Source organism: Typopeltis vanoorti, chromosome 10 (genome assembly GCF_054136105.1).
Source record: "Typopeltis vanoorti isolate ZY-2024b chromosome 10, IOZ_Tvanoo_1.0, whole genome shotgun sequence".
In the NCBI taxonomy this organism is placed as follows: domain Eukaryota; kingdom Metazoa; phylum Arthropoda; class Arachnida; order Uropygi; family Thelyphonidae; genus Typopeltis; species Typopeltis vanoorti.
In genome coordinates this window covers 132,650,281-132,673,666 of record NC_143558.1, presented here as the reverse complement: position 1 = coordinate 132,673,666, position 23,386 = coordinate 132,650,281, and the positions used below count along the sequence as shown (strand labels likewise).

At 37.8% G+C, this 23,386-nt stretch overlaps 1 protein-coding gene across 1 annotated transcript in view; it reads left to right on the top strand.

Annotated features, from left to right (window-relative positions):
* The window catches only part of sac (sterile affecting ciliogenesis), a 515,109-nt gene that overhangs the window by 24,729 nt on the left and 466,994 nt on the right, over positions 1-23,386 (top strand). The gene's annotated exons all lie outside the window — the stretch shown is intronic.

Below are 23,386 nucleotides of genomic sequence, written 5' to 3'. Positions count from 1 at the left end.
CCATTCAATATCACCGCTCTTCTGCTCAGCTCATCATTATCATACCTAGGCAACACGCACACTATTTTTCCTCTCTCTGTCTTCTTCCGTACAGTCTCAAGCAAAAATCTCATATCTCTCGCTGCCCGACTTACATTACCACTCAAGTCATTCGTTCCTACCATCACACTTTATTAATAATATTTTTGCTATAGCCATTATTTATAAATGTATTGCTAATAATGTTTAATTCTTGTTTAAGAGCTTGTTCATTAGCACAAATTGTTACAGCTCTGTTTTTGAGGGTGTTAATGACTCCAACTTTTTGCCAAGGGTGGTGATATGAGTTAGCATGTATGTATTGGCCTTTATGTGTAGGTTTGCGGTAAACAGTGAAGGATAGACAGCCCGAGGGAAGATGTGACTAGTGTATCCAGGAAAGAGAGCGAGTTCTGATTTTCAATTTCAGTAGTAAATTGTATGTGCTCATGTTGTTTGTTCAGGTAGTTGAGTAATGTGTTTAAAGTTTGGCAATCGTGTGGCCAGATAATAATAACATCATCAATGTATCTAAGCCAAACTGTAGGTTTTAGTGTAAAATAATCAAGATCATGTTGCTCAAAAGTTTTCATATAAAAGTTAGCAATACGAGGAGATGGATAGAGGTGAGCCCACGGCCATGCCTTCTTTTTGTAAGTTAAATTTATTTTGCCACACAAAGTAACCAGAACGTATTATGTAGACAAAGAGGGCAGTAATGTTGGGCAGAAATTTGTTCTGTAGGAGAAGAATTGTGTCACTTATTTGTGAAAAGGGCAGAAATGTCAAAACTGACTAATAAATCATCTTTGCCGAGTGTTATGTTTTTAATTTTGACAACTTTTTGTAGAACTTTTTATAGTGTGTTCTTTGTATAGGAGGGGGAATGACCTACCAACTCCTTGAGTGTTGATGCTAATTTCTTGGCTAGGGGTGATAATTAGGACTGTCTATTCCCTCAAGTATGTAACTTTTTTTGAACTACTTAAGGGTCCCAGGATGGTGGGGCAACGAATTTCATCTAATTTATTTGCATAACTCTTTGTATACAGAGATGCATCTTGATTAATTCCTATGCTGTGTCAGCTGCTTTTACCTGAGCTCATCAATCTGTTGTATTGATATTAGTTGACTTTAATGCTTCTCACAATTACCCACCTTATAATTCCACATCTATCCCTTTTTTGACAGTAACCTTTTCCTGTTTGATCACCTTCCAAACCATTACTTCATTATCACTCTCATCAACTATGGCAGTGTTGATACCTCATTAAATCAGAATCTGATTTCTCTCAGATTCTCAGCCACACCAACTTCATTTTAAAGTTTGTGTGCTCTTAGCAGACAGTAGCTGCTCCAACCCTAAACCTATTTGAATGCATCCATCAACTTTAGCCATTCTAACTTTCCTCTATATTCACTCCTTACAAGTTGCACACATGCACCCTTTGCCTCACATAGTTCAGCTATCTTGACATTCATTAACTCGCCTCTCTTGCTCCAACTCACATACAGACAAATCGGCCCTTCTGAACACATGCAATTTATAGACAAAAAATACTAGTTGTGGTGTTGGGCAGTAGATAGCATTATTTTAGATGATTTGCAGTAGAAGTTTGGTGTAGAAGTAGAAGTTTTGTAGTGGTGGGGATGGAGAGTTGTACAGTAGGTGTCCTCCCACGATGAGTCTTCGGACTCCTTGGAGGTGTCATGAATAATAAAAATAATTAAACTCACTGGTATCATATCTGTGAAATATGCTTTCCCAACCTAACAGATAAGTTTAGGTGTTGACGGTTATTCATGACTTAAGTTTTTAATTGTATTAACGGCACCAAACAATTTAATCAAAAGATGTTTTATTGACTGCTTATATTTCGCTGAATTTCAAATCAACATCATCAGAGCACAACACACTTGTACATGTGACAGTGAGTAAGTAAAACAATAAAATTGCAGTATACAAAAGATCCAAAGTCCTATTTGTGGTGCCATCTAATGTTGGAAAAAAAAAATCATTACAGCTATGCGGAAGTTGCTCTCAGGATGACAGTCTCCCAAATTTTTGGCAAATTAATGCAACCATACTTGTTCAGGTTAGGAGAATTCTTCAAAGCCATTGATGACTCAAAAAAAATAATCTTTCAGATCTGTAACAACTCCTAAATAGCACATTTGTTTTCTTCCCTGTGACTCTGACTTGGCCTACTATGGATGAACAGGAAGATCAGTTAACATCCGCCTGGAAGAACATAAAAAAGTACATTCACTACTATTACTATGGTAAGTCAGGACTGGCAGACTATGCTTTGGATACTCCTTCACACAGATTAGACGGAAGAAAACAAATGTGCTATTTAGGAGTTGTTACAGACCTGAAAGATTATTTTTTGAGTCAGCAATGGCTTTGAAGAATTCTCCTAACCTGAACAAGTATGGTTGCATTAATTTGCCAAAAATTTGGGAGACTGTCATCCTAAGAACAACTCCCGCATAGCTGTAATGATTTTTTTCCCCAACATTAGAGGGTGTCATAAATAGGACTTTAGATCTTTTGTACACTGGAGTTTTATTGTTTTACTTGCTCACTGTTGCGTGCACAAGTGTGTTATGCTCTGATGATGCTGATTTGAAATTCAGCGAAATATAAGCAGTCAATAAAACATCTTTCGATTAAATTGTTTGGTGTTGTTAATACCGTTAAAAACTTAAGTCATGAATGCTTTCTCAACAGTACTGTTATTTTTCATCTCCCTCAACAACTTCCTCAAATCCCTTTCCACGTTTTTTTTTTTCACCATCCAAGTTATTCTCATAGCTACTATTAATTTTGTTGCCTGTTCCTTCTTTCCATACGAAGCATGAAATATTGTTTGAGTGTGCCAACTCTAGAAAATGTCTTATGTACCATGTTGCTCATTGTGCCTCTAATGATTGAATTTCCACATAATTCCACCCTATCATCTTTTAATGCTTGCTTCTTCCTACTAACTTCCTCTTTCTCATTCACATCAGTCAGTTCCTTCTTTAATGTTCAAATTCACTCTCCTTTATGTTACACTTGTCTATTCATTTTCATCATCTGTTGCCTAAGGTCTTAAGCAAGACCATTCAATCCATTTTCTGATTGCTTTTGTTGATACTATTATTGTTTTTGGAATCCTCCAGTCTATCATCTCTCTCTCTCTCTCTCACAAACAACAAACAAAATACTTATTTTAATTCAGCATAATGGTACATAAACTTTTCACATTGATGTATACATATAATACCTTTTGCAGTGTATCTGCTTGAAAAATCCATGGAAACTGAGAACCTGTCACACATTTTTTTGTAAAGTCAACTATCTTGGGGAAAATGAAACTGTAACAATCCATATACCAACAAAATTAAGATAATGGACATTAAGATAATGGATACAGGACAAGACCTATCTCCAGTCTGACTATCACAAAAAAAGCAAAGTGCAGTTCAAAAACATACCTAATCTTCCTTCATCACACTAACCATAGTTACTAGACATTATTTAACTCAAATTTACGATTTACATTTAATTTACATTTTTATTTAATTTAAGAAAAGCAATTATATTCTTGTTTTAACTCTTTGCTGAAGCATGAGCAAACCAAAATTGCAAGTGTGGTATCTTCATGACTGGCTTGTATATGGAGGTAAATGACCTTATATCAAATTACATTATGGGAAGAGTTACTATCCAGACCTAAAAATTAAAAATCTTCTGTAACTGAGAATGGTAAGAAGGAACTAGACCTCATATTTGTTCATATGAGGCCTAAGCAAAGCTGTTGTGGGTTTATTGACTCATATTAGGCATTGATTAGGCCTCATATGAACAGATGTGGTCACCTAATTTTTTAAGGTACAAAGATAACTTGGAGAGGAGCTCAGAGAAGATTAACCGGGGCTTCTGCCTAATGCCAAGTCCTCACTTTCTGGTGGTGCACCCAATTAACAGATATCCATCTAAGCACTGAACACACGAGGATGGGCTTGCACTTTGGGATTTAGCCAATCAACTTGCATTCTGTATTTTCTTAAACTTAAAGATAATACAATGAAATGTCATGCCAGGTGAAGCATTTCCCAGTTAAACAAGGCCCCACTGTTTTTGTAAGGGAACCATGGCAAATAGTAAAATGTCAACTACTGAAACAAACCCAAACTCGACTTTAGCAGGACTCAAGATAGGCAGTGTGATAGGTAAACACAAGTCATGGGAAGAGTTTTTGGTAAGAATGTATTTCAGATAAATATCAGGAAGGTGGAGAAATGTTCTGGAAGCTATTGAAAAGCTTAGAAATGGAGGAAAGAGTCCTGTAAAATGAATCAGAGATGATATGAAAATTGAAGATAAAGATATCCTAGATGTCTGGGCAATTACTTAGAAAGATTGCTAAAGGAAACAAGCACTGAAAAATGACAGAACAGTGGTAGGATATATTCCAGTGGAGTGCAATGAGAGAAGTACACATCATCTTTTTTTTTTTTTTTTTTTTTTTTTTTTTTTTTAACCTCAAATATTGTTGGGCACTACTTTGATGGATTTTTTTAGCCACCAAAAACCTGTGGAAATGCAGCTGAGTGTGTGTAACTTCTTAAGGATTTTGGTGATGTCTTCAGATGCATATTTCACATAAGGAATAGAAATTTTTCACATTTTTGAATGATTTTTGAGGGTTGTGGATGACATTACTATTGTAATATCATCTTAGGATTTGTCTTTATTTACATGAACTGTTGTTTAATGTCTTGCAATAGGCAATGGCCCAGATAAGCAGAAGGAAGGCAAAATAGCATTACTGTATGATAGTGCCTAGTCAGTCTTCCAGTAAAAACACTCAGTCTATCTGCAGTCATGGTTATAGTACTAGAGAAGTTGATTATAACAAATACAAGATTGTATCAGTAGACAAGGATCACTATTGGAACTTGACATGAATTTCTATTTGCATTTTGTATTGAAGTGATTATTATTATTATTATTATTATTATTATTATTATTATTCAGGCCTCCAAGGAGTCAAAAGACTCATCGAGGGAGGTCCTTCCTAAGATATAAAGTCTGTCAAGACTCATCGAGGGGAGGTCCCCCACTGAGAAACACAAAGTTTATCATACCACTCTTTAAACTCACTGACCGTTCTCGCTCCCACCACTCCATCAGGCAATGCATTCCACGGCTCAACCACCCTCCACACAAAGAAACCACTCCTTACCCTCTTGCTCACAGTTTCCTTTCATAACTTCCAGGGATGGCCTCTTGTCATCACTCCTTCCCGCTGATCAACCAAGCGAAAGAACTCCCCAGTGTCAACCCCGCAACCACCTCTCAACAGTCCAAAAGTCTCAATCACATCACCTCTCCCTCCCCTATCCACTAAACTCTGCAGTCCACATTCCCTCAGCCGATCCCCACAACCATCCCTGCACAGTCCTGAAACCATCCCTGTCATCCGTCTTTGTATCCCCTCCACAGCCAATCCATCTCCCCCAAATCCTGGGGACCAAATCTGAGAACCACAGTCCAAGTGCGGTCCGATCAGAGACCTATACAACGGAATGATAACCCTCTTATCTCTGCAGGTCAGTGTCCTTCTCACAATAGCAGCAATCCCCTGTGTTACCCCCACCACCCCTGCAACATGTCCCCTAAACTTCAGGTTTCTATCAATCATCAACCCCAGATCTCCCGTCTCCCCCACTTCCTCCAGCACAACTCCTCCCATAGAGTATGCAGCATCCCATCGATGTCTCCCAAACCCCAAGACCTTACATTTTGCTGCATTAAACTGACATCCCCATTCATTTGCCCATCCATCTAGCCCATTCAAATCCTCCCACAGGGTCACCACATCTGCACTACCACCAATATACAAGATAAATGATAATCGTATTTAGTAATATTTTTGTCCTTTCCTTTGTGAAAGCAGTTGAGAGATAGCCACGAGTCAGTTGATCCAGTTGATATATACACATTCAAGAAAATTGGAATTGATAATAGATTAGCGAGATTTAGATATTAGGAAGTTGTACATCAGAGGAACAACATTCCAGAAAACAAAATTAACCATTGGTATCATGCATTCTAGATTACTGGAATCCTGTATCAATTATGGAATGAAAATTAACATCAGAAAAACAGAGGTAATGAAAATAGCAAGGAAAGAGGCAAATATGGATATCAGAATAAATGGGGAAAAATTGAATCAAGTAAAGATATTTAAATATCTAGGAAGTGTTATTAGCAGTGATGGAAGATGTAAAAGTGACATAAAAGCAAGAATAGCGATGGGAAGAGATGCTTTTAATAGAAAATGGAATTTATTCAGAAGTAAAATGGATAGAAACCCAAAGAAAATACTAATAAAATGTTGTGTGTGGAATATTGCCCTCTATGCAGCTGAAACTTGGACATTGAAGAAAGAAGAAATTAAGATTTTGGAAAGCTTTAAGATGTAGATTTGGAGAAGGATGGAAAAAAATGGACAGATAAAATAACTAATCAAAAGGTCTTAAAAAGAGTAGAAGATGAAAGAAGTCTGTTAAGGATTATAAAAAGAAGAAAGGGAAACTGGATCGGACATATTCTGAGAGGGAATGGAATCATCAGAGAGGCCATCGAAGGAAAAATCGATGGAAAAAGACCCAAAGGAAGAGTAAGGAAAGCAATGCTAGATGACATGCTGAATGGAGACAGGTACACAACCTTGAAAGAGAAGGCTCAGAACAGAAGAGAATGGAAGGAAAGTTTCTGCTATTAAAAGAAGAGCCTGCTCAATTGCAGAATACTCAAGAAGAAGATCTTGCATTATTCTTCACTTTATCCAGTACTTTTAAAAGTGTTTGTTTGGTGTTATGTGAGTTTTTCAGTTTGCTGATTCTAGATTAAGTCCCTTCAGGAAAATTTACATATGCTGAAAGAACGGATAGATATGTGATGCTGTGATTTTAATATTGTTAAATGCAACAGTTTATACATGAGAATGTGGACAGATAATGTTGCATTGGAAATTGTACTTCTTCACGAAATAGATTACATATTATTATTATTATTATTATTATTATTATTATTATTATCTTCTTGATATCCATGGAGTCAAGAAAATAATAATAATATCTCTAAGACTCATTGTGGGAGGTCAGTGCTAGTTAGTAGAAAGTCTGTCATACCACTTCTTAAACTCTTCCACTGTCGGCATGTTCATCACCCTCCAAGGCAATGTATTCCATACCCCTACCACTCTCATGCAAAAAAGTTACTTCTTCCCCTTTTACTTACTACTTCATTTTGTAACTTCCATGGATGGCCCCTTGTTTATTATTATTATGAACATCTGACTTCCATGGAGTCAGAGACTCATCATGGGAGGCATACATTATCACACACACACACAAAGATCATCCAGCTATGCCTTAAAATGATTCACATTGTGTACATTCACAACACACTCAAGCAATGCATTTTACTCACTAACCACTCTCCATGCAAGGAACCTACAGCTCACTGCTTTGCTCCCACCCTAATTATACAGTTTCCAGGGATAGCCTCTTGTTCTCTTCCCCTCTGCTATTCTATGAAATATTTCTTCCATGTTAGCCTGATAACAAACCCTGCCTAATTTATATGTCTCAGTCATATCCTCCCCTCCCCTTATTCACTAGGCTTGTAAATTTACATTCTTTCAATCTGTCTTCATACTCCACATTCCAAACACAACTTATCACCTTTTTGAATCTTCTCTGGACCTTTTCTAAAATATCCTCGTCACCATGATAAATGGGTGACCAAATCTGTGCACGGTAATTAATATGATCTTGACCTTGTTACTTCCACTTGTTCTACCACTTGAACAATCACTTCAATGTTAATATGATAATAACTTTTCAACAGCCTAAATGTCTCAATCATATTTCTCACCCCTTTCCTTGTCTTCTGTCCTCTAAACTCTGCAGTCTGTCTTCAGTTCTGATATAATTTTTGTAACATAGTCTCTACCTCATCTTTCTGTATGTCCCCTTTTTTCTTTGCTTCTTTCTTCTCTTCTTGCTCCTTCCCCCAATGCTATTAGAGTTTTCGAGGACTAGGGGTGAATCTTTCGTATTTTGCTATGTCATTTTGTCTTATGCAGCCACCGAAGGGGACAAGCTAGCCCCAATAGGTGCCATCCCAAGCATGGGTAAATGGTGAGGGTTGATATCAGGAAGGGCATCTGATCTGCCAGCTCTAGCTATGATTAAATGAGTCAAAAAGAAAGTGATACAGGGCTTATCCCATAGGTGACATGCAGCTACATCTGCAAGAAGTGGACAAGGGCTACCGCATCAAGGGCAGATGCGGTTAAAGACGTGAGTCCAGCAGGTGGAGAGAATGTTGCGATTGGGAACATTGAATGTTGGAAGAATGACTGGGAGGGGAAGGTGACAGACATGATGAGGAAGTTGGAAATTTTGTGTGTTCAGGAGACAAGGTGGAGGGGGAAAATGTAAAGGAACTGGGAGATGGGTATGAACTGTTCTACTCTGGAGCGAATAAAGAGGTAAGAAATGGTGTGAATTTGGTGTGTGGCAGAATGAAGGGTGAAGTACTGGATGTGGGTAGGAGGAATGATACAGGATCATGCAAATGAAACTTGGTCTTGGAAAAGAGCAAGTAGTCATTTTATCTGTATATGCCCCACAAGTTGACTGTACAGCAGAGGAGAAAGATGAGTTCTGGAACATGCTAGATGAAGAAATGAGGGAACATGCTAGATGAAGAAAATGAGATCGTGCTTGACGGAGGAGACTTGAACGGACACATAGGAAGACAGAATAGGGACTGTAAAAGGGGGCATGGTGGCCATGGAGTGGGAATGACAAACCAGGAAGGAGAGACAATTGTGAACTTTGCAGTGGCATTTGATCTGGCAATTGTGAACTTGTTTTTCTGCAAGAGGGAAGAACATTTGATAACATTTAGAAGTGATAAGAACAGTTCACAGATTGACTACATTTTGACTAGAAGAAAACATCTTAAGAAAGTAACAAATTGTAAGGTAATCCCAACAAATCAAGTGGGTGCAGCAACACCTGCTGCTGCTGTGCACGGACTTTAAAATAAGGTTGAAGATAAGAACCTTTGGAAGCCATGGGATGAAGACAATTAAGTGGTTTCGCTTAAAAGAAGAAAGTGTGAGGAACCGTTTTAGGGAGAGGGTGTTAGAGAGGATTTTGGATGGACTAGAAAGTGTACAAGATTGGTGAAGACATAATTCAAAAGCAATTTTGAGCTGTGGAATCGAGGTGCTTGGTGAAATATCTGGAAAGATTAGAGAGTAGAATCAGGGTTGTGGTGGAATAATAATGTATAAGAAGCAATGACAGCTAAGAGGAAGGCAAAGCAGGAGTGGAAGAGGACAGAGAGAGAAAGCGAGAAGCCAAGAGAGTTGTTGCACAGGCAAAGGTCATGGCCTATTTGATCTTTATGATCAATTAGAAACAAAGGAAGGCCAGAGAAAATTTTATCAATTGGCAAAATGTAGAAATAAGGCATCAAAGTACATCTTACATGTGAGGCAGATCAAAGACTGGAGGAAGAGTATTAAGGAGGGATGTGGATATAAGAAACAGATGGAGAATATACTTTGAAGGACTTTTGAATGAGGAAAATACGAGGACTCACAGAGAAGATGGGCAGCCTTATGATGGGGATGGTGCAGAACATTTGTAGAGTGGAAGTGAAGGGGCAATGAAGAATAGAAAATCGGTGGGCCCTGACAGGATCCCAGTGGAGGCATGGAAGGCACTGGGGGAAGAGGGAATTAACCTGCTGTGGGACCTGTTCATAAAAGTTTGCCAACAGGAAAATATACCCGAGGAGTGGAGGAAAAGTACTCTTGTCCCCATCTACAAGTAAAGGAGTGTACAAGACTGTAAGAAATACAGAGGAATAAAACTAATGTCCCACACAATGAAAATCCTATAAAGGGTTCATGATGGAAGACTGAGGAAGGAGGTGGAGATTGTGAAAGAGCAACTTGGCTTCATGCCTAGTCAATCAATGACAGATGCTATCTTTGGGTTACGGCAGATGATGGAAAAGTTTGAGAGAAACAACAGGAGATACATCTAGTGTTTATTGATCTGGTTAAAGCATACGGTAGAGTGCCAAGGCAAGAAGTCTGGGGGGTGTCTGAGGGAGAAGGTACAGGAGAAATATGTCAAGTTGGTGCAAGAGATGTACAGAAATGTGAAGACAAGAGTTCAGACCCACCTGGGAGAGACAAAAAGTTTTCAAGTGACAGTTAGCTTGCATCAAGGGTTAGCATTAAGTCCATTCCTTTTTAATATTGTGATGGCAGTAGTGACGGAGGAGGTGAGAGAATACACGCCTTGGACAATGTTGTATGCAGATGACATCATGCTATGTGTAGAATCAAGAGAAGAATTGGCAGCTAAGCTGAAAAGAAGGAGAAAAGTACTGGAAGAGAGAGAGAGAGAGAGAGAGAGAGATATGAGACTGAGCAGAAGTAAGACAGAGTATATGTATTGCAAAGAGGATTGCAGCCAGGAGACAGATCTGGAGCTGGAAGGGAATGTCATCAGGAAGGTTAGGGAAGTGGAATACAGGATTCAAGCAGGATGGAGGAACTGGAGAGATGGCTGGAGTGCTATGCGATAAGAGGGTGCTGATCAGTCTAAAAGGCAAAATCTATAGGGCAGTAGCGAGACCAGCTATGACATATGCTATGGAAACTGTGGCCCTGAGGAAGAATAACATCAGCAGGATGGAGGTAGTGGAGATGAGAATGCCCAGTTGGATGTGTGATGTGACCAGAAAGGATCATCTGAGAAATGACTATGTAAGGGGGCGGACAGTGAAAGTTACAAATTTAGGAGTGAAGATAAAGGAGGCAAGGTTGAGATGGTTTGGTCTTGATGAGGAGAGAGGACAATGTGGGAAGAAAGGTCATGTAGATTGATGTGCAGGAGAGGAGGAAGCACTGATGGTCAAAGAAGAGATGGAGGGAGCTGGTGGAGGAGGACTTGAGGATAAAGAACTTGAATATATTGGAAGTTTTTTCACTTGGTTAGACTATTAATTATATATTTAGTTTAATCCTTTATCCAAGTATATGCAAACAAAGTTTGCACCTGAAGATGCTTTTGGTATGATATTTCTTGAATGTGCTTACAGCCCAAGACAGGAGGATGTAGAAGAGACTCGCCAACAACACCGACCCTACTTAAATGGGACAAACTGCAGAAGAAGAAGAAGAAGTCTCTACATCATCTCCAAGGTTACTTCTTCCTTAAAATCCTGGTGACTAGATATAGTACAGAAATTCAGATATGGCCTGAACAAAGCTTTATAGAATGGGACCACCACACTTTTATTTCTCATAGCCATTGTCCTCCTTCCCAACATTGCAGCAATTCTCTGATATATCTTCACAACCTTTGCAACCTAAAATTCAAATTTCTATCTGCAATCATCCCAAGAACCCTTGCTTCCTCCACTTCTTCAAGCATAACATTGTGGTTGGTCAGTGAATTTGGAGCTTGTGTAAAAGTGGTGGATTTTATGTTTTATTGTGTTTTTCCCTTAGAAAATTAATGTTTTATAGTATTAGTGTAGATTTTAGTGTATTTTATAACATATTTTTTGTTAAGATATTGTTTTAAGATTTTTAAGATTTATTGTTAAGATTTTGTTGAGATATGCTAACCACTCGGCCAGCCTGCTGGCCGAGTGGTTAGTGTATCCGCTCTCTAGCCAAAAGGCTGTGGATTCAAATCCCGCTGTGGGCAAGGATGTTTGTAATTGTCTTTGGAAATACTAGTGGTGGTGGTCGGTGGTAGATGGCGTTGGTGTAGTTGCGGTCAGTTGGTGGATTGAGCAACAGAGGCAGAGTTGTTGAGCAGGTGTCCTCCCTCGATGAGTCTTTGGACTCCCTGTAGGTGTGTAATAATAATATTGCTATAATAAATATAGTTCAAAATAGTGCCAAAAAATACACAAAAAATGTAATGCTAAAAAGAGCAGCAAGGTTGAGAACAAGAATGCTTGCCCCCACTGAAGTGGTTATTGAAAATGAATTGACCTCCAAAATAGAAAAATTAAAGCAGATTATTATTACTATTATTACTATTATTACGGGCAACTCCAGGGAGTCATTAGACTCATCGAGGGAGGCCCCAAATCATATTCATCACAACTATCTGACATTCATGCAGTATCTATCATACCTCGCCTTAAACTCATTCACTGTCACAGCATCCACTACAGACTCAGGGAGCGCATTCCACTCATTCACTACTCTAAAAGTAAAGAACCCAGCTCTAACACCTTTACTAACCACACTTTTGCCCAGTTTCCATGGATGTCCCCTAGTCCTCCCACAACCAGCCCTGTTCTCAAAAATATCTTCTGAATTAATTTTATAGAAACCTTTCAGTAATTTGAATGTCTCAATCATATCTCCCCTCCTCCGCCTATCAACCAATTTTTGCAACCCACAAATCCTGAACCTGTTCTCATACGGTTCATTCCACAGACCTGCTATCATCTTGGTCACTCGCCTCTGGATCCTCTCCACCTCCTCCCCATCAAGAAAAAACCTAGGTGACCAAATCTGAGCACAGTAGTCTAGATGGGGTCTTATCAAGGCTCGATAGAGAGGAACAATAACCTGCTTTTCTCTGCTTGTCAACGTATTCTTCAGCAACCAAGTGATTTGATGAGCTGTTTTGGTCACTTTTGCAATGTGTCCCCTAAATTTCAATTCCTTATCCACCAACACTCCTAAATCTCGTGCCTCATCAATTTCCTGGAGCTGGGTTCCATCAATGCAGTAAACTGCCGCCAATCTTTTCACCCCAAAATGCATAACCTTACATTTTGCCACATTAAACTGACATTCCATTCTCCTTAGCCCAGACCTCCAATCTATCCAAATCATCCTGCAAAATTTTGACGTCATCTGCATTCACTATTGCCCTACCCAACTTCACATCATCCGCAAACAAATGAACTGTTCCTCTCAGATCATTTCCTATATCATTTATGAACAAATTAAACAGCAGTGGTCCAAGAACAGATCCTTGTGGCACACCACTAGTCACAGGCCGTCTTGTGGACTCTACTCCCGAGTAAACCACTCTCTGATATCTCTCCGTCAACCACCCTCCTATCCATCTCACCAACCCTATGTCCATTCCCATATGCTGCAATTTACTGATTAGAATTCCATGTGGAATCCTGTCAAAGGCCTTGGCAAGGTCCAGTAGAATCACCGTAAACCCATTACCCTTATCCAGTTCAGCCGTCACTATGTTATAATACGTGAGCAAGTTACTGAGGCATGACCTACCCTTCACAAAACCATGCTGTCCCCGATACAGTATCCCATTTTCTTCTATCCAATCTTGTATTTTCCTCTTGACTATTTTCTCTAAGACCTTGACAATGATTCCTGATATGCTAATCGGTCGGTAATTTACAACAGCAGTCTTGGAACCACCTTTATGCAGTGGAACTATTTTCCCCTCTTTCCACCCGCTCGGGACTAACCCAGACCCGAGACTCAAATTAAACAAAATGGTCAAGGGTACTGACAATTCTTTAGCTGCTTCTTGTACAACACGAGCTGGTATACCATCCAATCCCACAGATGTATTGACATTGAGGTTATGCAATAGACTACTCACCTCCACTTCATTAACCACAATTCCCATATAATCTACTGGTTTATTCGTTTCTGCAATGTTTCAGGTAAGTGATGTTTCTAAAAAGAAGGGTCATAAAACATGCTGTTGATGAGCAGGTTATAACATCAAGTTTTCCAGGAGGTAAAATAAAAATAAAATAAAAATTCAAAAACAGAAGACAAAAGTATACAAGATTGTAATTGTGGTAGGTACTAATGACTTAACTAGTGATAAGTTCAGTATGAGAGAGGACAAGAAAGGGTTGTTGGAAGAGGCAAGAATGAGAAATTGAAAATAGAAAGTATCTTACCTATGATGGCAAATGATTCACTGCATAGGTGTGAAGAAGGAATGAATACAAGTTTTTTGGATATGTGGAGGTTTGAGGTAGGCTGACCATACATACCCTTTTGAATGGGACAGTACCATTTTTTTCATATTTCCAGGCCGTCCCGTCATTTTAATAAAAATGTCAGGTTTGTTCCATTTTTAATAAAAACTATAAATATAATTTAATATTATTCATAACCTATAATTGTATATCAATATCATGGATACCAGCAATTTGTATAACCATGGAATCACATTGTTCGATACTAAATATCGATATCTGCAATAATTTATTGAGAGAAAATAAAAAATGCATGTTGGCAACACTTGCGCATCTGTTCTGCTGTAGTATTATTTTTTATTTTGCCTGTATGCTAACCGGGGGCTTTGTTATTCAATGATAGTGGTTTAAATTACATATTTTTTAAAGTTTTAAAGCTTTAAGATCATCCTTGCAATGTCAAAGAGGCGAAACTGCAGTTTTAATGACGATCTCCAGAAAGAATTCAAATTTATTAAACTGGACAAACTATATAGTGATGGAACAAAAATGGTATGCCAACATTGTAATGTCCATTTTTCCATTGCTCATGGAGGCAGAAGTGACATCAATCAACATCTTTAAAGCTTTAAGCCTATCTATCCTTGCAATGTCAAAGAGGCAAAACTGCAGTTTTAATGACGATCTCCAGAAAGAATTCAAATTTATTAAACTGGACAAACTATATAGTGATGGAACAAAAGTGGTATGCCAACATTATAATGTCCATTTTTCCATTGCTCATGTAGGCAGAAGTGACATCAATCAACATCTACATAGCCAGAAACATAAGGATGCTGAAAAGACTCTGGCTTCAGTTAAAAATATCAGCTCATTTATGGTGAGATGTGATAGTGATAAAATTGCAGCAAGTGAAGCTCTTGTTGCTTATCATACTGTGCACCACTGCCAAAGTTTTCACGCAAATGACTGCTTGTCGACATTGATAAATAAAATTTATGAACTGAAATTTTCTTCAGCACATACCAAATCAGAAGTGGGAATTATGAATGTTTAATCATCACATATTGGGCGAAGTAATAGAGGATTTGTATAAAACAAAAAGCATTACAGTCAGTTTAGATGCATCAAACAAAAAATACATCAAATTTTTTCAAATCGCTGTGCTGTACCTTTTGCCAAATTGTGGTGTTCAAGACAAAATTATAGACTTTATTTCCTTACCCGGTGTAACATCCAACATACAGTTTGCTATATTGAAGGAAGTAAGTGACGAATTTGTCTTACAAAACAAAATTGTTGCTTTGTGTGCAGATAACATGAACATCAATTTTGGTGATTGCAAAAAACTTGGCAAAAATAATGTGTTTATGTAATAAAACTTTTTTATCGTCTTACTTTTTCATCAATGCAGAATATTACCCCGCCCCGTTTTTGCTATCCCAATGTTCTGTTTTTGTCCTAAGGAAATATGGTCAGCCTAGTTTGAGGGAAGATTAAATTTTTATAAGAGGGACAGCCTACACCTGAATGTGTTTTATATCAGGAGTCTTGAAAAACTAACTGGTATGAGACCTAACACAGAGAGTCAGGAAAACTAAATTATAATGGGAGGAATGGAGAGAATACGAGTGTAAGAGCAACAATGTTATGTAATTAACGATAAGGCACTAGAGAAGAGTAGAGATCTTCAAGTTTTCCAACTGTGTCATGCAGACTGCAGACAAGAGTATACAAAAGAACATGTGGGTAGCTTATTATGTCTATACATGAATGCTAGGAGTATCAGAAACAAAGGGGGTAGAGTTTGTTGCCTTGGTCAATATGTTAGGACTTCAGAATGTAGGCTAGTTAGATCTGGCTCTCAGAATCAGACATACTAACTGGTATTGAGTGTAAGGGATACACTATTTTTAGAAAGGATAGACAAGATAGTAGAGGAGGGAGGGAGCATGCTGCTAATGATATTGGATGACTTGAATCCAGTTAGTGTTGAGAACTATGATTGTAGTACTAGTAACAGTATTTCATTTGGCAGTGAATTTGAAGCCATCTATCTACTGTGAGGTGGCCTTACAAGATCAATTATAATAGGGTATAGTTATAGATCTGGTGAATCGGTCACTAGTGATGAAGAAATGCACCACAAAATAGAGACTATGGGTATGAAAAGAGTAATCATAATGGGAGACTTTAAATTATCCCAATATTGATTGGATAGCAGTAAAATCCCATGAGAAGAATGAAACTGAATTTACTGAGCTGTTGTAGGATAACTTCTTCAAGAGCATGTGACAGAAGGAACTCAGGTCAAAGAGTGTTAGATTTTATTATAGTGTCAGAGGGTGTTTCAGTTAAAGACGTAACTATTCTGCCTCTGGTTGGTGACAGTGATCATGCAGTACTCACTTGGGAAATGACTAAGTTTATGAGTGTTTCCATTCGGAAAAAGTTACATGCTGAACTGCAAAGCAGGAAATTATAACCAGTTGCTGGATGGAGACACTGTCGATAGTGCATGGGAAGCATTTAAAAAATACTTAAATGATGCAATATTAGAATATGTCCCAAGAGTTTAAAGAATAAATAGCGGGGGAGTCAAATGGATGTGTAATCTTATTCAGCAAGAGATTTGTAAGAAAAGGATGATGTGGAAGGAATACTGTGTGCATAAGTATGATGCCCATTATGAAAATTATAAGCAACAGACTAGAAGAGTCACAAATCTTCTAGTCTGTTGCTTATAAGAGAACCTACTCGTAGGTTGCTAAAGACAACCTACAAGAATTCTTTCAATATGCTGCAAGTAAAAGAAAGAATGAATATGAAAGAATAACTCTTCTGAATGCAGATGGTCTTACGGTGACAGATGCAGAAAAGGTTGATCAACTAATGAGCAGCCATTTTGCTAAAAGCTATTAACCTGGTGTATGCAACATTCAACTTACTGCTACCTCTTCACTGGGTGAAGAAATTCAGGTGTATGAGGAAGAGGTATTAGAAAGAGTCTGTTGCACAAACTGAATAAGAATTAAGCAATAGGAATTGATGGGATATCTGCATGGGTTCTAAAAGATTGTTAGCTGAACTGGATATTCCTTTGACCAGGCTATGTAATTTGAGTCTCAGAACAGGGCAGATTCCGCAGTAATGGAAATAATGTATGGTAATATCATTGTACAAGAGTGGTGCAAAGAATGATGTATCCAACTATTGACCAATCAGTATCCCAGAAGTAGTGTTGAAGATTTTGGAAAAATTGGTTAGGACTTGCATTCAGAAATGGCTTGATATTGAATCTCTACTTTGCAATGAACAGCATGGGTTTATTATTATTATTATTATGTGACTTTGGAATCCCTTCAGAGAGTCCAAAGACTCATTGAGGGAGGGCATCTACCCTGCAACTCTGTCTCCACCACTCAGTCCACCAGCTACAATGAACTGCAACTACATCATGCCATCTACTGCCCACTACCACCACTAGTATTTTCATAGACAATCACAAGGGAGGTCATGTTTTAGCAACTTGCTCATATTATTCTGTAATAATGTTACCATTGAACTAGACAAGGGGAATGACACCATGATACTTTTGGATTTTGCTAAGGCTTTTTGACAGAATATAGCATGGAAGACTGTTAAATAAATTGGAGAATATGGGTTTGGATTATAAAATATTAGCATGTTTAAGAGGATGGCTGACTGACAGATATCAAAAAAGTGGTATATGGGGGATGTGAGTCTGTAAGATTTAAGGTAACTAGTAGTGTACCACAAGGATCAATCCTTGTGGTACACAATCTGTACATTAATGATATTGGGAAGGATTTGGCATGCACTATAACACTATTTGCTGATGATGTAAAGATAGGTAGGATAATCATGAATGCTACTTTTGTGCAATACTTGCAGAACGATTTGTGCAGTACTTGCAGAACGATTTGTGCAGTTGGGGGCAGGGGAAAATGGGTGTCAGTTCAATGTCAGTAAATGTAAAGTCATTCACTTTGGCATGATTAGATATCCAGTGTCGTATTATATTGGTGTGATTAGGCTAGATGAAACTGATAAGGCTAGGGATCTTGAAGTGTTAATATATAGGAAGTTGAAGTTTAGGGGGCCATGTGGCAAAGATTGCAAATACAACTCAAAAGATAATTGCAATGCTGAAACGAATGTTCACATGTAAAGATAAGGATGTTATTTTGCCTCTTTACTAGGCCTTGATAAGACCTCACTTGGACTATTGTGTGCAGGTCTGGTCTCCTGGTTTCCATTGTGATTCTGATATATTGGAGAGAGTACAAATTAGAGTGTTAAAAATGATATCAGTATTGTGAAATACTGATTATGAAGACAGAATTTGTAGTCTGCAGACACTAGCAAACAGGAGAAAGAGGGAGTGATATGATTGAGACATACAAGCTTCTGAAAGGTCATATAGGATTTCAATTGATGAAATTTTTGTTTTTTATGGAGAGTGGGGAAAGGACATGGAGGGCATCCTTGGAAGCTGAGAATGAATTCTGCTAAGAAGGGATGACAGCTAGATTTTTCTCTCATAGGGTTGTCCATGATTGGAATGGATGCGATTGGATTTGGTATGTTCAAGCAGTGTGATTGAATTCAAGAATAAGTATGATAGCTGGTGCATGTAGTATGTTGCCTCCCTCGAAGTTCCTGACTCCCTGAAGGTCTCTCTCTTGATAATAATAATAATAATAATTACCACCAAGTGAGTATGAAGCATCCCATCAGTGTATCTTGAATTTCACGTTTACATTTAGTTCCATTAAACTGATATCCTATTTCATTTGATGAACACCGTTCCAGCTTATTCATATCCTCTTGAAGACACAAAACATCAGCACTGTTACTAACACCCACCCAAGTAGTCCCACATCTTATACAAACAACTGAATATCTATGACAATATCATTGAAATAAAAATTGAATAGTAATGGTCCGAGTACTGAACCCTGTGGAACTCTACTTGTAACTTACTTCTTGATACTGCTTCCCCATATACAACTCTCTGATAATCAGAAAGCCAATTTCAACTAATAATCCATTTTCAACTAATCTGATATCGAAATCCATATGTTGTAACTAAAAAACAAACTGTGGCACTCCATCATATGCCTTTGAAATATCAAAAAAAAAAAAAAAAAAAAACCATCAACAAAACAGTGTATGCCTTACCCTCATCTATTGCTCTGGTTACTCTGTTGGAATAGGTAACCAGATTACTAAAACAAGCATGTCCTTTAACAATTACAGAAGAAATACAAACAGGCCTATAGTTTGATACCTCCATTCTCCTTATTCAGTGGCACTATCATATTCCCCTTCCACTCTCTGGAAATCTGTCCCATTCAGAATTCAGAATCCACTCAATATTCAGAATATAACCTCTTCATTCACTTCTAACATTTCATCATTCATTATTTCTCTAGGAATATCCACTATCCCCACATGAGGCCATCTCTGCTACATTCCACTCATGCAGTTTTCCTGCCCTGACACACTTACTTGCCCAGAAAACAATAGTCTCTTGAAATACTCTGTCTTTCTGCATTTAAATGTAATCCATCTTTTGCATATAACTGTCTTCTATCCTTGAATGTACTCCATGCATACATACATGTATTCCAGAATCTACCTACATATTCTTGCTATCATTTTATTCTTTATCACTGCTCTTCTTTATTCTGCATTATCATATGAAGGCAGTATACTTACTTTCTTTCCTCGACACATTTCTACTGCACTATCCCTAACATCAACCTCAAATCTCATGCTACATGATTCACTCAGGTCATTCTTACCAACCATTACTGATCTCCTCTACATTTTCATCCCTCTTCTCTACCATTGGCAGACTCTTTATTTTTCCACTAGGGAAGCACTCCTCTGTCACTCTACTCCATACACCTTGAAGCATCGAATCTCCATACATGATTCTCCAAACTTGTCCTTCTCTCACTGGCATCCCTGACTCATACTGCCTCCAATCTTTCTCTCTGACTCTCCCTCCTTTTTCTTATCTTTCTATCCCTTGCTTCCACATTGTCTTGACTTTCTACAATTAGCTCTCTTTCCATCTTTCGCATTCTTTCACTTTGTTCTCTGAAGCTCATCTCTTATATAGTCTTACCACAGAAGCGAGAGCTGTCATTGGCAGACTGCCAAGAAGAGTCAATTCATGTTGAAGGGGAGAAAGAAATAAGGCAATGTACGAATTGGTCACTAACACACGAAATCACATGCTTTATATATAAAATTTTCCAACTGTTATACAAGCAAAATTGTTACCACTTTAAAAACTACAATGATCATAAAAGAGAAGTTAATTTTCCGACGTGTAATAATAAACACTCATCCCACAATATGGATTATCACTAGAGTTCAAGATCGGTACTATCAACATAAGAAGCCTGAATGGCAAAGAAATGAAGCTAGCTAAGGAATTGGATAAGTATCAGATCAACATAATAGGGGGTGACTGAAACAAAAAAGACAAAAACTGGTGAGATCTTTCTGAACAATAAATACAAAATGTTATACTCAGGCAATGACAATCAAGGAAAAGAAGTAGTAGCCGTAGTATTCAACAGTAAATATGAGGTTAATCTTCTTGAATGTCAGGCAATTTCAAGTAGAGTGATATAGTCAGATATCAGAATGGGGAACTGGACAATGAGACTTGTTTGTGCCTATGGTTCCACAGAAGGTTCTACTAAGGTAGAAGTGGAATAATTTTTTGAGGCTTTAGAGAAAGTAACTGACACAATGAAAAAGGAAAAGTTAGTCCTTGTTGGGGATCTAAATAGCAGAGTAGGAAATGATTGTCAGATGTACAGAAATATTTTGGGAAAATTTGGAGAAAAGAGCAAAGTTAATAATAATAATAATGGCAAATACCTGTTGGATTTCTGCTCAGCACATAGACTGGTTATTACTAACACAATATTCCAACATAAAAATATGCACAAATTCACAAGGAGAGAAGAGGCAAAAAATAAGAAAAGGCTCGTAGATTATGTTATTGTTGATAGTGATGTTTTCTCACTGTTACAGGACACTAGAGTGTATAGACAGGATTTGAATTTGGAAGTGATCACCATTTAGTCTTGAGCAGGATAAAATTGAATTTCATATCAAAAAGAAGAACATGTAAGAAAGTTTTAAAGCGAATAAAAGTTGAGCAGCTCTCAGATGCAAACTGTAGACTAAAATACAGAAAGATTATTGAAAAAAAAATGAAAGAGTTTGAGAACAGCAATCAAACCTTGGAGATTCAGTGGCAAACTCTGAAGAAAACATTGATTGATTCTGCTAGAGAGGCATGTGGTGAGGTTGTCTGCAAGGATAAAAAAATCAAAACTCCATGGTGGACACAGGAAGTTAAAGAGGAAGTGAAGCAAAAGAAGAAAGCATATCAAAAGTTCCTGGCAAATAAGTCAGCTTATTCTCTTAGAGAATACAGAGACAAATGTAAGAAAGCTAAACAGAAGTAATGGGAAGACTTTCGTAAGACCATGGAAAATAAATATGAAGGGTGCAAGATATTCTGGAGGTTGTTGAAGAAGCTCATAAATTGAAGAAAGAGTGCTGTAAATGGAATTAAAGATGATAAAGGTGACATGAAAACTGGAGAAAAAGATATCCTTGAACTATGGAGTAATTACCTCGAAAAATTGCTAAATGAAACAAGCAGTGATAGCATAGCGGTAAAAACACTCAATAGGCATGCAGTCAGGAATACATATCCATACATGAAGTAGAAAAAGCCATCAAAAGCCTGAAATGTGGAAAGGCAGCTGGATTAGATGATATTTGACCAGAAATGCTCATGTATAGAGGTATAAAAGTCTTACAGTGGCTGCACTGCATAGTTCAGAATCCTGGACAGATGGAAGAATTCCAGATGATTGGAGTAGAGCTCTCATAGTACCCATATATAAAAAAGGGAAATAAAATGGAATATGAGAATTACAGAGGTATTTCCCCTACTGAGTGTTCCTGGCAAGATCTATGCAAGTATACTTGAGAAACGGTTGAGAAGAATTGTGGAAGGAAAGCTTGGTGAAGAACAAGTTGGATTCAGGCCAAATAGAGGCTATCAGGATCAGATCGTCACTTTACAACAAATAGTGGAGAAATAATGGGAGTATAACAAAGATCTGTTTTTAAGTTTTGTAGCTCTTGAAAAAGTATATGTCATGGTGCCAAGAGGTAAGCTATTCAAAATGCTACAGTTGCATGGTGTCAGTGGGGCATTATATCAAGCAATACTTAGTCTGTATTTGAGTTGTAAGTCAGCAGTTAGAATTGAAAGAAGTACAGGAAGATGGTTTAATGTTAAATCTGGTGTCAGACAAGAATGTACATTATCCCCTCTGTTATTCCTTATCTATATGGATCACATTATGAAGGACAGTGGTATTAAACTGGATATCAAAATTGGAGATGTTTATGCCAGCTCTTTGCTTTATGTGGATGATGTTATATTTCTAAATAAATTGGTACAAGTCTGCAAGATTCTCTGACTAAATTGAATAACTGTGTGTAAGAGATATGGTATGAAGGTCAGCAATGACAAAGACAATGAAAATGGGTAGAAGCATCGAATATATTAACCACATTATGAGTGGAAAACGTATAGAACAAGCAAAACATTTCAGCTACTTAGCAGCATGATTTTTAGTGAAGATGGTAACTTAAATATGGAAATAGACAACAAAATCAACAAAGCTGGTATGGTAGGAAGTCAACTGAATAAAGTATATGGAGTAAGAGAGAAATTAGTCAAAACACTAAATTAGTTGTATACAAGACAGTGTTCAAACTGATTTTAACTTATGGATCTGAGAGCCGGGTTAGAACACTTGACCAAAGACTAGAGACCGCAGATATGAGAGTCCTGACATAAATTAGTGGCGTGAACAGATGGCATCAATGGCATCAATGGCAATATCATATTAAAAACAAGGATATTAGGAAAGAACTTGACATTGTTAGCATCCAGGAATCTGTTAGCAGAGCAAATCTCAGGTGGTATGGTCACTTAAACAGAATGGGAGAGGAAAGATTAGCAAAACAAGTGTTCTCTGCCAATTTGGCAGGAAAAATACCCAGAGGAAGAACAAGATATAGGTAGATTGATACAGTAAAAAGTGCCCTTAGGAGATAGAAATATAAGATCTGACAATGTCAGAGTCTTGACAGGTAAAGATTGATTTGGAGGAAAATTGTAGATAGGACGTTAGTAATGTTGTAAATTTTTCATGTAGTGCTATCATATCCTGTACACCCCTTGAG